At 40.0% G+C, this 14,659-nt stretch overlaps 1 long non-coding RNA gene across 1 annotated transcript in view; it reads left to right on the top strand.

Annotated features, from left to right (window-relative positions):
- The window catches only part of LOC140912777 (uncharacterized), a 190,596-nt gene that overhangs the window by 132,816 nt on the left and 43,121 nt on the right, over positions 1–14,659 (top strand). Inside the window, exon 2 of the long non-coding RNA XR_012159377.1 lies at positions 4,639–4,710. This is a non-coding gene — a long non-coding RNA (uncharacterized lncRNA). The remainder of the gene's footprint in view (positions 1–4,638; positions 4,711–14,659) is intronic.

Genomic DNA, 14,659 nt, shown 5'->3' with positions numbered 1-14,659 from the left:
AATTTGTCTTGAGACAGGTTTCAGAGGGGTAACCGTGTTAGTCTGTATCACAAAAACAACAGGGAGTCCTTGTGGCACCTTAGAGACTAACAAATGTATTTGGGCATAAGCTTTCGTGGGCTATAACCCACTTCATCAGATGCATGGCGTGAAAAATAGAGTAGGCAGGTATAAATATACAGCACATGAAAAGATGGGAGTTGCCTTACCAAGTGGGGGGTCAGTGCTAACGAGGCCAATTCAATCAGGGTGGATGTGGTCCATTCCCAACAGTTGACAAGAAGGGGTGAATATCAACAGAGGGAAAGTTACTTTCTGTAGTGACCCAGCCACTCCCAGTCTTTATTCAGGCCTAATTTGATGGTGTCAAGTTTGCAAATTAATTCCAGCTCTGCAGTTTCTCGTTGAAGTCTGTTTTTGAAGGGTTTTTTTGTTGAGGAACGGCTTTTAAGTCTGTTATTGAGTGTCCAGAGAGATTGAAGTGCTCCCCTACTGGTTTTTGAATGTTACAATTCTTGATGTCTGATTTGTGTCCATTTATTCTTTTGCGTTGAGACTGTCTGGTTTGGCCAATGTACATGGCAGAGGGTTTCAGCTCCTGTTGAAGTCAGTGGCAAAGCTCCCTTTAGCCACTGCTGCAACTGCGGCCTTTGGTACCGGTTGGGCCTCCAAAGAGACAATATTACTATGTCAGGCTATATTAACCTTTTTGATTAAACTCTGTGGGGCCAGAAGGGGTATGATGTGAAGTCTCTCTGGACCTGGATCTGCCCCTTTCATCTCCACTAGACTGACCCAGCTCCCTCCCTCATCAGATCCCAAAGGACTGGAGTTCGATTCTCAGAAACTGGAGGTGGGATGGGACCTCAAGTGGAATCAGCAATGGGACCCATAGACCTGTTAAAATGATTTTCCTTAAATTTGACTTGCTTGTAAGTCTCACTGAGACTTCCAATCAAGCCAAATCTGGAGACTGTACTTTAATGTAATTTACAGTAGGTTATTTTATATAAGAAATCCCAGTTTGCATTATGCTGTACATGGTATTCATTTACAAATAGGACATGTTACAAAAATAAAACATATTTCAAGATATAAGCCCAAGGGGGCAGAGTTAAGGTTGAGCTTTCAGCTTTCCTCTGCATTTCTTCACTTCTGAGTATTCAATTTCTCATCCTTACTGTTACATTAATACATGATTCTTTTTCATGGAACATAGCAAAGTTTGATGCTACAGCCACTAGCGGTCACAATGATGAAGATTATGCTCTGATAAAGATTAAAGATGAGAGGCTCAATATTTGTCTCAGTTTCAATATAATATAAATGTAAATAACACTGTCTGGTGGGTTGGTCTGAGCTGTTTTTCATGGGTTAAAAATAGTTTGAGTTCAAATTCATTATACATGAATAAAGTCCAGTTAGACTTTTAATGAAAATCCATTCAGTTCAAATGTTCTAGGGCTATTTACATAAAATATGAGCAAACTGTACTTTCATTAGTAACTGTATATCAGCCAAATGATTGTAGTTATGAGCAAGGGGACTTTTTCTAAGCATTTATTTTATGTTATTTACAGACTAGTATTTGAATATTGCTAGAGTTATTGTTATTTTTATGAGGCAGAGAAATAGTCTATGTATTCTGCATCTGTAATTATTTTTATTGAACCCTATTTCTTTCTCTCTGATTGGAAATAACAAATCAATAAAGTAAATATACATCTAATAATTTCAGGTTGCACATAAAATAAATGGGTGCTGTATGTACAGACATGAAACCTTCTGCTTTTGGTTGAGATATGAAATTGACGTCCTGGCCACTTGTGGTCATTAAGGATCTCATGGCACTTTTTTGCAAGAGGAGAGGTGAAAGTTGCAGTGTCATGACTAAATTCCAATTCAATAATTACATTGTGCTTACTTAAATAATCCCCAGCTGGGTGTGATTTTCTTCATTTTTTTCTCCTGAATTGTTGTGTATTGCCCTGCTTAACGGCTCTCGCTTTCCACCCAGTGGAAATTGCTTATGCCAGTGTGTTTCAGTAAGGGGAAAAGTGATGCCTGTATATCTCGTTGGCAATCTAGTTTCTTAAAGGTTTCAGAATGGTAGCCATGTTAGTCTGTATCAGCAAAAAACAAGGAGGAGTCCTTCTTGAACCTTAGAGACTAACAAATTTATTTGGGTCTCTAAGGTGCCACAAGGATTCCTCATTGTTTTAGTTTCTTAAAGTTTTTCAAGTGCCTCGTAAATGGAATTGCATAAGGTGTTACATAAAAGTCAGTCCTTCCACATCTTTCCTTTCCACATCTCTGAAATTTTGGAACCTCACCACATTGTCACCACATTTGGGGTTTAATGCCTGAATTTGTAAAAGAAATAGTTTACAGTAAATTCAATAAAATAAATAAAAGTGACAAAATCGTGCTCTTTTTGTAAAGATCTTTTATGATATTCCATGATATTTAAGATAGAAGTCCTCTGGAATTAGGCATTAGATTCGGCTTTCAGTTGTACCACAGAGAATAATGAAAACATGTTTATAATTATAAGTATAAATAACAAGACTTAAATGTCAAGAGCCATTGAAACTATAGTGATTTATGCCAGCTGAGGATCCATCTCTACATATATATTGTATAGCACCTATGTGTAGCACTGTTCATTAGAGGGTCTCAGAGTGTTTTGGAAATATGATGTCATTAGAGGTGGAATTCATTCAGGGTCACAGGGGCCATGGAGAGTCCTCAGTGAAGCACAGCTACTGTACTCCTTCTTCATGGAGTTAGGCAGCTGAAGAGTTGCTGCACAGGGCTATCCAGGATAGCTTTAAGGTCAGAAGGGACCATTATGATCATCTAGTCTGACCTCCTGCACAATGCAGACCACAGAATTTCACCCACCCACTCCTGTAACAAACCCCTAACTTATGTCTGAGCTACTGAAGTCCTCAAATCGTGGTTAAAGACTTCAAGGTGAAGAGAATCCTCCAGCAAGTGACCCATGCCTCACGCTGCAGAGGAAGGTGAAAAACCCCCAGGACCTCTGCCAATCTGTCCCGGGGGGAAATTCCTTCCCGACCCCAAATATGGCGACCAGCTAAACCCTGAGGATGTGGGCAAGACTCACCAGCCAGACACCCAGGAAAGAATTCTCTATAGTAAGTCAGGTCCCACCCCATATAACATCCCATCACAGGCCATTGGGCATGTCTACTGCTAGTAGTCGAAGATCAATTAATTGCCAAAATTAGGCTATCCCATCATATCATCTCCTCCATAAACTTATCAAGCTTAGTCTTGAAGCCAGGTATGTCTTTTGCCCCCACTGCTTCCTTTGGAAGGCTTTTCCAGAACTTCACTCCTCTGATGGTTAGATAGAGAGGACCATTTGGTGGCAGGCCAAGGGAGTCGTGGAGACATGATTCTAGGTTCAGAGTTACACAAATCAAGTGAGTCCAAGCCTCTGCATGCATGGGTTGAAGATGCCTATTCCAGCCTCCGGACTCAAATAGCAGCTGCAGACAGGATTCAGAACTGCTTCAGGACTGAGCTTCATGCTGGGATGGATTCTATCTACCATCACGTACATAGTACCTGGCACAAAGCATGCTATTCAGGCTTCCTTCATGCAGGAAGAAACAGGCGTGTGAATTTAACCCTAAACATCACAACCTCTCCTTGCTTCAGTTTCACCATTTACAAAATAAATAATAACTGCAGATGGTAGCTCCCTGATTCTAGGGCTGGTTCTATGCTAGTCCAAGCATGCTATAGAGATACCTCAGAACTGCTGTAGAGTACACTAGCTGGTATCTGCCTCTTAGGGACCATTACTACCCAAGAATAGCCAAAGTGCAGTAATGCTCCCTCCCATCCTCCACATGTCCATTTTGTTGGGGCAAACAGAAGCTGTAAGAATCCTCAACATGGGAGATCTGGCCAGTTTACGTCCTTTTTTATTTATTTTCTTTTTTGGCCATTCTGATGATGCAAGAGGGTACTATTGGGAGAAAGAATCTGGCCCTGCTTCTCTGCCTCACGCAGAATTTAAGGCCAACATTTTAAAACTTGGGTGCTAATATCAAATGAAGTTGTGGGTACTCAGCACCTCTCAAAATCAGACCACCTTGACTGAAGTGAAAATGTTGGCCTACATGGCTTTTTCCAAGGCTACAAAGTGAGCCATTGGCAGAACCTAGAAACAGAACTGAGGATTCCTGTATTCAAGTTCCCATTTTAATAACTGAACAACATTGTGTTACTCTATAATGGGAGTGATTCCCAATCATTTGGTTATCATTCCTAAAATAGGCATTCCTAGTAAAATTCTTGATCCTTAATGCTATAAAGGTTAAGTTATTTGTATAGAGGAAATGGGCAAAGTTTCTCGATGCAACCGAGAGATTTCAATCAACCACTCTTATATGTCCTATTTCTTAAGCCAATTTAAAACTTCTAATTGGATTTTCAAAACAAAAGTAATTGACTCATTTCTGTAATAATAATTCAGTGAATGGTATGTACAATTAAAAATACAGAAAATAAAAGAGAGGACATCCATGCTTAATCAAATGTCCTGCCTAATTCAAAATAGTAAATTAAAATGTAAATTAAAGATTATCTTTTTTGTTCCAGACATAAAAGTACTGTGAAGATTAAACTTCAAAGGTTCATGATGACTGTCTCATTTTCTCCAAGGGAATTTAGGTAAGTTATTAAAAGTATGCAGATTTCACTGGTATATTGAACTTATATTTTTTCTTAATATCAGTCACTTGAATAACTTTATGTTATTTACTTTCATGTTACTTTCAACTACTGTAATGTTCAAAGGGTGGGTTGGGGATGTTTAACAGGTATAACCAAATTAATTTTTTTCTGGGTGAAATTCACAAATTGAAACCTAAGAACAGTCTTTGTGGTCTCTTGCCTGCTGTTATTTATTACAAGGTAGCAGTAGGTGCATCTGTAGCACATGCTACAGAGTTTTAAAATTACAGATAAAGCATTGTCCTTTTGTTCCTATGTAGGAGACACTTATTATGAATTAGTATTTTATTATACAATTTAATACAATTTTTGGGGGGACAGTATTAAAAGCACTTAGAGGAAACATATATGTAAAGAAACACATTTCATATCGTCCCCCCTCTGTCAGTGGCTAAAGTATTTTGATCAATGTACTACAGCACTTATGGTGGTGCTGGCTGCACCTCCATAGTTAAATTATACTTTTAAGTTTTCACTTAAAGCAGGGATTTAACATCTTTATTTTAATAAAGTGTATTTCCCCCAAAGTTACTGCGTGTAATCTATGAGAAAACACTCAATATTCTGATTAACTATATCTGGTAATTAATTTCTAACTTAAAAAATTAAAGGTGAGTCCTTTAAGAAACTTGTTTGTATATCACGTCTTTTTTTATCCATTTAGCTAAAAATGAGTTGCTAGTTATCCGTCAAACTTTCCATGTCGTTAAAATCCATTGAAATCTTATGTATAGGCAACTTTTGAGGAAATTAGTTTGTAATTAAGCAAAATTATGAGTGACTATTGTATCTTCATTTCCCCCTCAGATACACAATTTGCACTTATTAAAAATTATAAATAGCACTTATAAAAAGGTGGCCTCCATTTCACCAAACTCTGGCCAATTAGAAGAGACTATCTATAGTAAATATGGCCATCAACTCCCAATGTATCCAATGAGGTTGAAAACAAACTGCCTTCAGGAAATATGGGAATTCCTTGTGCTCTATCATTAGAAAACTGAACAGGAAACTGTGTGAAGATAATCTATCCTGTGGTCATCTGCTCAGCTACAGAAAGTGTGGCCAGTGCTCCTGATCCAGAAAAACTATAAGCTCCAGTGCTGGGGGCTATCCAGCCTCCTACCTCTGAAGCAAGAGAGAAAATTCCTCTCCCTCAATCCCACTTGTGTGACCCCTGCTTTGTTTTCAAGCGGCAATGAGAGGGGGAAATTCTCCCTGAAGCTCTGATCCCGATTTCCCAGACAGCCTTTCCAGCCAGTGAACCTCTTCCACTCATATGCCAACACATGCATGTATAATGATCCACAGAAGGCTAGTCACACCTAGACCGGTGGATTTATGAGAAGCATGGGAAGCCTCTTGGAGAGGTGGCATTTTGGTGTTTGGAGGCCATTCCAACAAGGGGGCATGATGGAAGGGCAGTGATGCTTCATTGACTTTCATAATGTTGAGGGTGTGATAATGATGCTGGGATGGGCCAAGGGGAATAAGTATAACAAGGGGAATTAAGATCTACATATCTCCCCTCCTCCCTATTAAATTGCCTGGGAGAAGAGAGAACTAGCTGGTAGGTCCTGTTACAGGCCAACAGATCCTTGGCTGTGTCACAGATACCCCCTCTCTCTCTTTGATGGCCCATGTGTTCTGTGACAGATGAAGGAAAAACTTTCCCAGAGGAAGTGGAATATATGCTCTGGTCTGACTGCTTCTGCAGTTCTCTAACTCTTCCCACCCTAACAAGGGCAAAGGATAGCAGAGGGACATGAAGGAAGAAAAGGAGATATGTAGCACCAGAACACACATTCCACCTCCACTGCCATGCTGCTTTATTAGTTTTGATGGAATAAATGGGAATAGAGAGTCAAAAGTATTAATATGACCCTGTAATTATCTAACATTTTAAACAAGGTGAAGGGGTTGGTATAAAGAGATCTCAGCCTGCTTAGTACCATAGCAAACACATCAATAAAAATCCTTTATAGCTTTTAGAGTAGCAGCCGTGTTAGTCTGTATCTGCAAAAAGAACAGGAGTACTTGTGGCACCTTAGAGACTAACAAATTTATTAGAGCATAGGCTTTCGTGGGCTATAGCCCACTTCATTGGATGCATGCAGTGGAAAATACAGTAGGATGATTTTATATACACAGAGAACATGAAACAATGGGTGTTACCATGCACACTATAACGAGAGTGATCAGTTAAGGTGAGCTATTACAAGCAGGAGAGAAAAAAAAAACTTTGTAGTGATAATTAAGATGGGCCATTTCCAGCAGTTGACAAGAATGTGTGAGGAACAGTGGGGGGAAGGGGGAATAAACGTGGGGAAATAGTTTTCCTTTGTGTAATGGCACATCCACTACCAGTCTTTATTCAAGCCTAATTTAGTGGTATCCAGTTTGCAAATTAATTCCAATTCAGCAGTCTCTCATTGGAGTCTGTTTCTGAAGTTTTTTTGTTGTAATATTGCTACTTTTAGGTCTGTAATCGAGTGACCAAAGAGATTGAAGTGTTCTCTGACTGGTTTTTGAATGTTATAATTTTTTAAGTCTGATTTGTGTCCATTTATTCTTTTACGTAAAGACTGTCCAGTTTGGCCAATGTACATGGCAGAGGGGCATTGCTGGCACATGATGGCATATATCACATTGGTGGATGTGCTGGTGAACGAGCCTCTGATAGTATCGCTGATGTTATAAGGCCCTGTGATGGTGTACCCTGAATAGATATGTGGGCACAGTTGGCAACGGGCTTTGTTGCAAGGATAGGTTCCTGGGTTAGTGTTTTTGTTGTGTGGTATGTGGTTGCTGGTGAGTATTTGCTTCAGGTTGTGGGGCTGTCTGTAGGCAAGGACTGGCCTGTCTCCCAAGATCTGTGAGAGTGATGGGCCGTCCTTCAGGATAGGTTGTAGATCCTTGATGATGCGCTGGAGAGGTTTTAGTTGGGGGCTGAAGGTGACGGCTAGTGGCATTCTTTTATTAACTATACAGGTGATGGGGGAGGAAAAAATAGATAACGCATTTGAAATGTAAAGTATTAAGTAGGGCTTTCATTTAACAACATCCCTTGTTCCTTTTCCTTCGGCTGGAGTTGTTTTTTAAAATGAAGCCTCCCTTTTGTTAGGCTTTTAGATGGTATTAAAAGTAGTAGTAATTGTCCTTTTTGGGGAAAAAAGAGGAAGTTAATTGGGATGGGTTGAAGCTCTTGTCGATGAAATTCAATTCCACTTCTTAGAAGACAAGAGAAACACATACAAAAGGGAGAGAAAAGAATAACAAGGATAAAAAATGCAGCTTCTGTCTTTAACGTCTCTCACTTGTAACTTCATTTTGGAGAATCACAGGCACAGCCCATGGTCTTATCACTAATCCAAGACCAGGCAAACCAGCATCTGACTGTGTAGAGTATTGCTTTTAGCTGCTTTTCTCTGGTGACAGGTTTACAGCAATGGGGTAAAATTTGCAATCTTGGCTGGCTGAGCTTGGTTCTTATTCGCGAGAAGGAAAAAGGAGTGAGTTAGGAAAGAGAAGAAATAAAATAAGGAAGGAACAGGACACATGGCGGGAGGAGTGTGACAGGGCATCCGTGGCGACAAAGTCACACATCTAGGTGGTGGTCTGAATTTAGCTGCAGCCGGTGGAGGTGGTGATGTCATCTGGGTCCTTTTCTCTGGCCCAGTCTGATTATGACAACTTTTGGAATTAGGACAAAGATCTGTGGTCCCAGGAGATGGTGGGGACAGCAGCCATGATGGTGAAACTCGCTTCTTCCTCTTCTCTCATGTTTTAGTCAGCCAGCATTTGAATCCATCTGTCTGTATTTCCCCAAGTCTTTCTTTTTTTTAATCTCCTCAAAAGGCATTGATGGCTGGAGTAGACTCATAGATATTAAGGTCAGAAGGGACCATTATTATCATCTAGTCTGACCTCCTGCACAATGCAGGCCACTGAATGTCACCTACCCGCTCCTGCAATAAACCTCTCACCTCTGTCTGAGCTACTGAAGTCCTCAAATCATGGTTTAAAGACTTCAAGGTGCAGAGAATCCTCCAGCAAGTGACCCGTGCCCCATGCTGCAGAAGAAGGTGAAAAACCCCCAGGGCCTCTTCCAATTTGCCCTGGAGGAAAATTCCTTCCAGACCCCAAATACGGCGATCAGCTGAACCCTGAGCATGTGGGCAAGATTCACCAGCCAGATACCCAAGAAAGAATTCTCTGTAGTAACTCAGATCCCACTCCATCTAACATTCCATCGCAGGCCATTGGGCCTATTTGCCATGAATAGTTAAAAATCAATTAATTGCCAAAATCATGTTATCCCATCATTCTATCTCCTCCATAAACTTATTGAGTTTAATCTTGAAGCCAGATTGGTCTTTTGCCCCCACTGCTTCCCTGGGAAGGCTGTTCCAGAACTTCACTCCTCTGATGGTTAGAAACCTTCATCTAATTTCAAGTCTAAACTTCCTGATGGCCAGTTTATATCCATTTGTTGTTGTGTCCACATTGATACTGAGCTTAAATAATTCCTCTCCCTCTCTGGTATTTATCCCTCTGATATATTTATAGAGAGCAATCATATCTCCTCTCTTTCTTTTGGTTAGGCTAAACAAGCCAAGCCCCTTGTGTCTCCTTTCATAAGACAGCTTTTCCATTCCTCAGATCATCCTAGTAGCCTTTCTCTGTACTTTTCCAGTTTGAATTCATCCTTCTTAAACATGGGAGACCAGAACTGCACACAGTATTCCAGGTGAGGTCTCACCATTGCCTTGTATAACGGTACTAACACCTCTTTATCTCTACTGGAAATACCTCACCTGATGCATCCCAAGACCACATTAACTTTTTTCACCCCCATATCACATTGGTGGCTCATAGTCATCCTGCGGTTAACCAGTATTCCAAGTTCCTTCTCCTCTTCCATTACTTCTAATTGATGCGTCCCCAGCTTATAACTAAAATTCTTGTTATTAATCCCTGAATGCATGACCTTACACTTCTCATTATTAAATTTCATCCTATTACTATTACTCCAGTTCACAAGGTCATCCAGATCCTCCTGTATTATATCCCGGTCCTTCTCTAAATAGGCAATACCTCCCAGCTTTGTATCATCTGCAAACTTTATTAGCACACTCCCACTTTTTGTGCCGAGGTCAGTAATAAAAAGATTAAATAAAATTGGTCCCAAAACCGATCCCTGAGGAACTCCATTGATAACCTCCCTCCAGCCTGACAATTCACCTTTCAGTATGACCCGTTGTAGTCTCCCCTTTAACCAATTCCTTATCCACCTTTCAGTTTTCATATTGATCCCTGTCTTTTCCAATTTAACTAATAATTCCCCATGTGGCACCGTATCGAACGCCTTACTGAAATCCAGGTAAATTAGATCCACTGTGTTTCCTTTGTCTAAAAAATCTGTTACTTTCTCAAAGAAGGAGATCAGGTTGGTTTGGCATGATCTACCTTTTGTAAAATACATGTTGTATTTTGTCCCATTTACCATTGACCTCAATGTCCTTAACCACTTCCTCCTTCAAATTTTTTTCCAAGACCTTGCATACTACAGATATCAAACTAACAGGCCTGTAGTTACCCGGATCACTTTTTTTGCTTTTTTAAAAATAGGAACTATGTTAGCAATTCTCCAGTCATACAGTACAACCCCTGAGTTTACAGATTCATTAAAAATTCTTGCTGATGGGCTTGCAATTTCATGTGCCAATTCCTTTAATATTCTTGGATGAAGATTATCTGGGCCCCCCAGTTTAGTCCCATTAAGCTGTTTGAGTTTCGCTTCTACCTCAGATATGGTCATATCTACCTCCATATCCTCATTCCCATTTGTCATGCTACCATTATCCCTAAGATCCTCTTTAGTCTTATTAAAGACTGAGGAAAGCAGTTGTTTAGATATTAGGCCGTGCCTAGATTATCCTTAACCTCCACTCCATCCTCAGTGTTTAGCGGTCCCACTTCTTCTTCTTTCTTTGTTTTCTTCTTATGGCTATAGAACCTTTTACTATTGGTTTTAATTCCCTTTGCAAGGTCCAACTCTACTTGACTTTTAGCCTTTCTCACTTTATCCCTACATGTTCTGACCTCAATAAGGTAGCTTTCCTTGCTGATCCTTCCCATCTTCCACTCCCTGTATGCTTTCTGCTTTTTCTTAATCATCTCTCTGAGATGCTTGCTCATCCAGCTTGGTCTACAACTCCTGCCTATGAATTTTTTCCCCTTTCTTGGGATGCAGGCTTCCAATAGCTTCTGCAGCTTTGACTTGAAGTAATCCCAGGTCTCCTCTGCCTTTAGATCCATCAGTTCTTCAGTCCAATCCACTTCCCTAACTAATTTCCTTGATTTTTGAAAGTCAGCCCTCTTGAAATCAAAAATCCAAGTCACAGATTTATTTTTGTTTATTTTTCCATTCAGTTTGAACTGAATTAGCTCATGATGACTTCAACCATTTCTTCTATGAGGTCCTCACTACTCAAAACCAAATCTAAAATGGCATCCCCTCTTGTCGGTTCAGCAACTACCTGATGAAGGAATCCATCAGCTATTGCATCTAGGAAAATCTGAGCCCTATTATTATTGCTAGCACTTGTACTCCAGTCTATATCTGGGAAGTAGCCGATTCCCTCATTATTTTGTTCCCCATTTAGACTTAATTTCCAATACCCCAGTTCTGATCCCTGACTCTTCTAGTTTACCAGGCATGATCTTAACACAGTCTTTGAGTTTATATCAGTAGGCGTTTTGTTTGGACTAATTCATTCTGTCTCGCTTTTGCACCTTTACCCATCAGCATTTGTTGTTATAGGTTATAGATTATATTGTGACATTCTATAAACTTCCATTCACTTTTTACAGTTGAACTTACAATTAGGGTAAATTTGTAGGTCCAGATATCATAACAGTTCCTACTACCTGCTGTCCTGTATATCCTGTCCTTTGTTGGAGGTTGGGGAGGGAATATTTCCTGCGGCTGAAAACATGTTTATAATGTCTATAATGTTTTCTGATGACAGTTTCTGGACAATGGAGGACCTCCCTTCAAAAGGAGACAGATAAAAATACCTCTACAACCCTTCTTCTCCCAACTTATTCACCCTGTAACTTTACACCATATGATGAATTTCATCCCTTCGCAGAAGGCCAGCCCAAGCCCTAAGTGTCACTTAACAAACATTTAAGTCCAAAACTATATGTCTGCATAAGCCTTGTGCTAGTCTGCTGAATAAGGATTAATTTCACCAATACTCTATACATAATACATCATATATACTAGAGGTCACTTAAAATTAAATGTTACGACAAAATCTGACCTAAATAGCACTGCCTGAGCATTCAGATTTCTCTTGCTAAAACTATATTCAAACTTTCAAGGTTTTAGAGAGACTTCATTAAAACTTGTCTTATCTACTTAATTAAAGGCAAGCTTCCCTATGTAGAGACAGACAAACAAATTAACATAATATGCCTCAGATTCTCTTGGGGAAAGCAAAGTACTTATCTTTAGAACGCTAATTGCTGCAGTTAGGGTTTTGTTAAAATGAATTGATACTTGCTCAGAGCACAACTGTGACTATCTCAGAAGGTGGGTAAATAGAACAACATTCAGATACCCAGATGAAACATGGTATTTAAATGTTAATGCATTGTTATTGTAATGAGGGGGGGGAATATTCATTTAACAAATTAATCCCAATACATTGAAATCCTTTATAGAGTTCTGGTGATTTGATAATCTACCAAATTACAAAAAGGATTTTAAAAAATGATTTATCTTATAAAGAATTGTTGCAATATATTTAATAACAGGGAGGTTTAGTTCCTCCCTCCACAGTCAGGCATTGGGCAGCACTAATACAATTAATTCACATACATAATAAATTGGAGCTTAATATAGTATGTATGTAGCCATTTTGAATAGGCTGATCAACAGCATAGTACAGTCAAAGTCAGTCATGTAAGTTTATATTCCACAGGATATGAATGAAGCCAATGTGTTCTGCTGTCTTGTATCAATTTTGTCCTAAATATACAGAGTAAATGGAGACTGCGGAATAAAATGATACTTATTTCAGTCTATTCTTTTTATATTGATAAATGATTGTCCCATATCATATAAATATACTTGACAATGGGTAGGGCAAATGGCTGAACATTCAGCAACATATTCATTGTATTATACACACACAAAACCCTGTGTTTAAAAGAAAAGTATTAAGGTTGCAAAGTGCGTGAACTGCAGTTTTTCAAAGGCTTCTCAACTGGTTACTGTGATGGGGCATTGGTCCCACACTGGCCTATAAGGAGTTAATAGAGCCCTAGAAAGGCCGCACAGGAGGCAGCCAGTTCCAGAGCGGCTGAGAGGAACATAAAAGAAGAGCTGGAGGGTAGAGCAGGGTCAGTGACTTCCTGGAACTCAAGGAGGGAGGACTGGATGCCTGGAAGGCAGAAAGAAGCTAGCCCCCTGGACAGGGCAGTGCTGCTAGCAGGTACTGAGGGAGCTAGAGACAGCTTCTAGCTGGCTGCTGGGATTTGCAGTCTGTTGATCTGATATCCAGGTACTAGTCACAATTAAGCATTGCCTAGCAATTAAATGGCAATTTATGACTGATGTAACAACAGCCACATTCTCACTAAAGCCAAAATTCACAGCAACTTTGGTTGCTATTTCAGTGCTGTCTACCTCAGCTTGGTGTAATTTACAGGAGAGAAGTGTGTTACATGAGTCATTTAAATTACTCTAAATTAATACCCTGACTTCAACACCACAGTGAATTAGCTTTGGTCTCTGTAGCTTACCATGCCAGTTCGGATTCACATATGAGCATGCAAACTATACCTCAGTAGTATGAATCTTCATGATCACAAAGCCACATGTTGGTGGGAGCAATGTGCTATGTCCAGAACTCATCATGATCCCTAGCAACAACAGGGTATAGTTTGACTACATAGGTGACTCTGTGCTACTTAAAATGGAATAAGGATTTTATTGTCTTGTAGTACTGTCACACAAAATGTTTTTATTCTAGCTTTGTTTATAACATCATGACTGGGTCTATTGTTTAGAAATGAATTTATATCAGTGGTTTGCAAACTTCAAAGCTGAGCCCAGCCCCCTGCTTTGAGTTACAATTTTTGGTTGTGCAAAAGTATGCTTGATAGCCTACTCATAAACTGAACAGAGTCCTTAACACAGCTTTAATTTAATTACTTACACCTGTAAGTTTCAAATACACAGATACTTACCAATGGCACAGACAAGGGTTCCTCAGTCGCAGGCTGTTGCTACCTTGCAGCCAAGCTGTACTGCTAGGGCAGGGCCAATACCTGCCCCTCCCCACTCATGTTTTCAGGATGGGGGAAGGCTCATGTGATGGTCTCTGGGGGTGGAGCCAGTGCTGAGCACAGAGGCTGCTGGGAGCAGAAATGGGTGGGGCTACGGTGAATATTTACCACTGACCCACAGGCTGGGTGACTCACTGAGGTGAGTCAGGGGCTGGAGGTGGCCCTGCCATGCAGGGTTGGTATAAACCACCTGGTATTGCCACTCCCCCACCCCAAACATTCCTCCATGCCCCTGGGCGGCGGGTTCGCCCCATAGTTTGAAAAACCCTGATTTATACACACCTTCAAATATCAGAACAAGTGAACAATAGAAATATTTATCCTTCTAAACTTGTCCTAGGAAACAAAAGCAAATTAATTGCTTTAGAATTCCAGTTAGAAAAATATATTAAGATGGCATTAAGGCTGAAGAAAATTAAAGCAAAACCCTCCCTAAAAACCTTCTAAACCTACAGTTCTTAAGAGCAAAACAAAATCTGACCATTGATACTGAAATATAACAACCTAGTAGAAAAAGATAATA

This window comes from Lepidochelys kempii, chromosome 6 (assembly GCF_965140265.1).
Source record: "Lepidochelys kempii isolate rLepKem1 chromosome 6, rLepKem1.hap2, whole genome shotgun sequence".
In the NCBI taxonomy this organism is placed as follows: Eukaryota; Metazoa; Chordata; order Testudines; family Cheloniidae; genus Lepidochelys; species Lepidochelys kempii.
The sequence above is the reverse complement of the archived record's forward strand: the minus strand, read 5'-3'. Positions and strand labels throughout refer to the sequence as shown.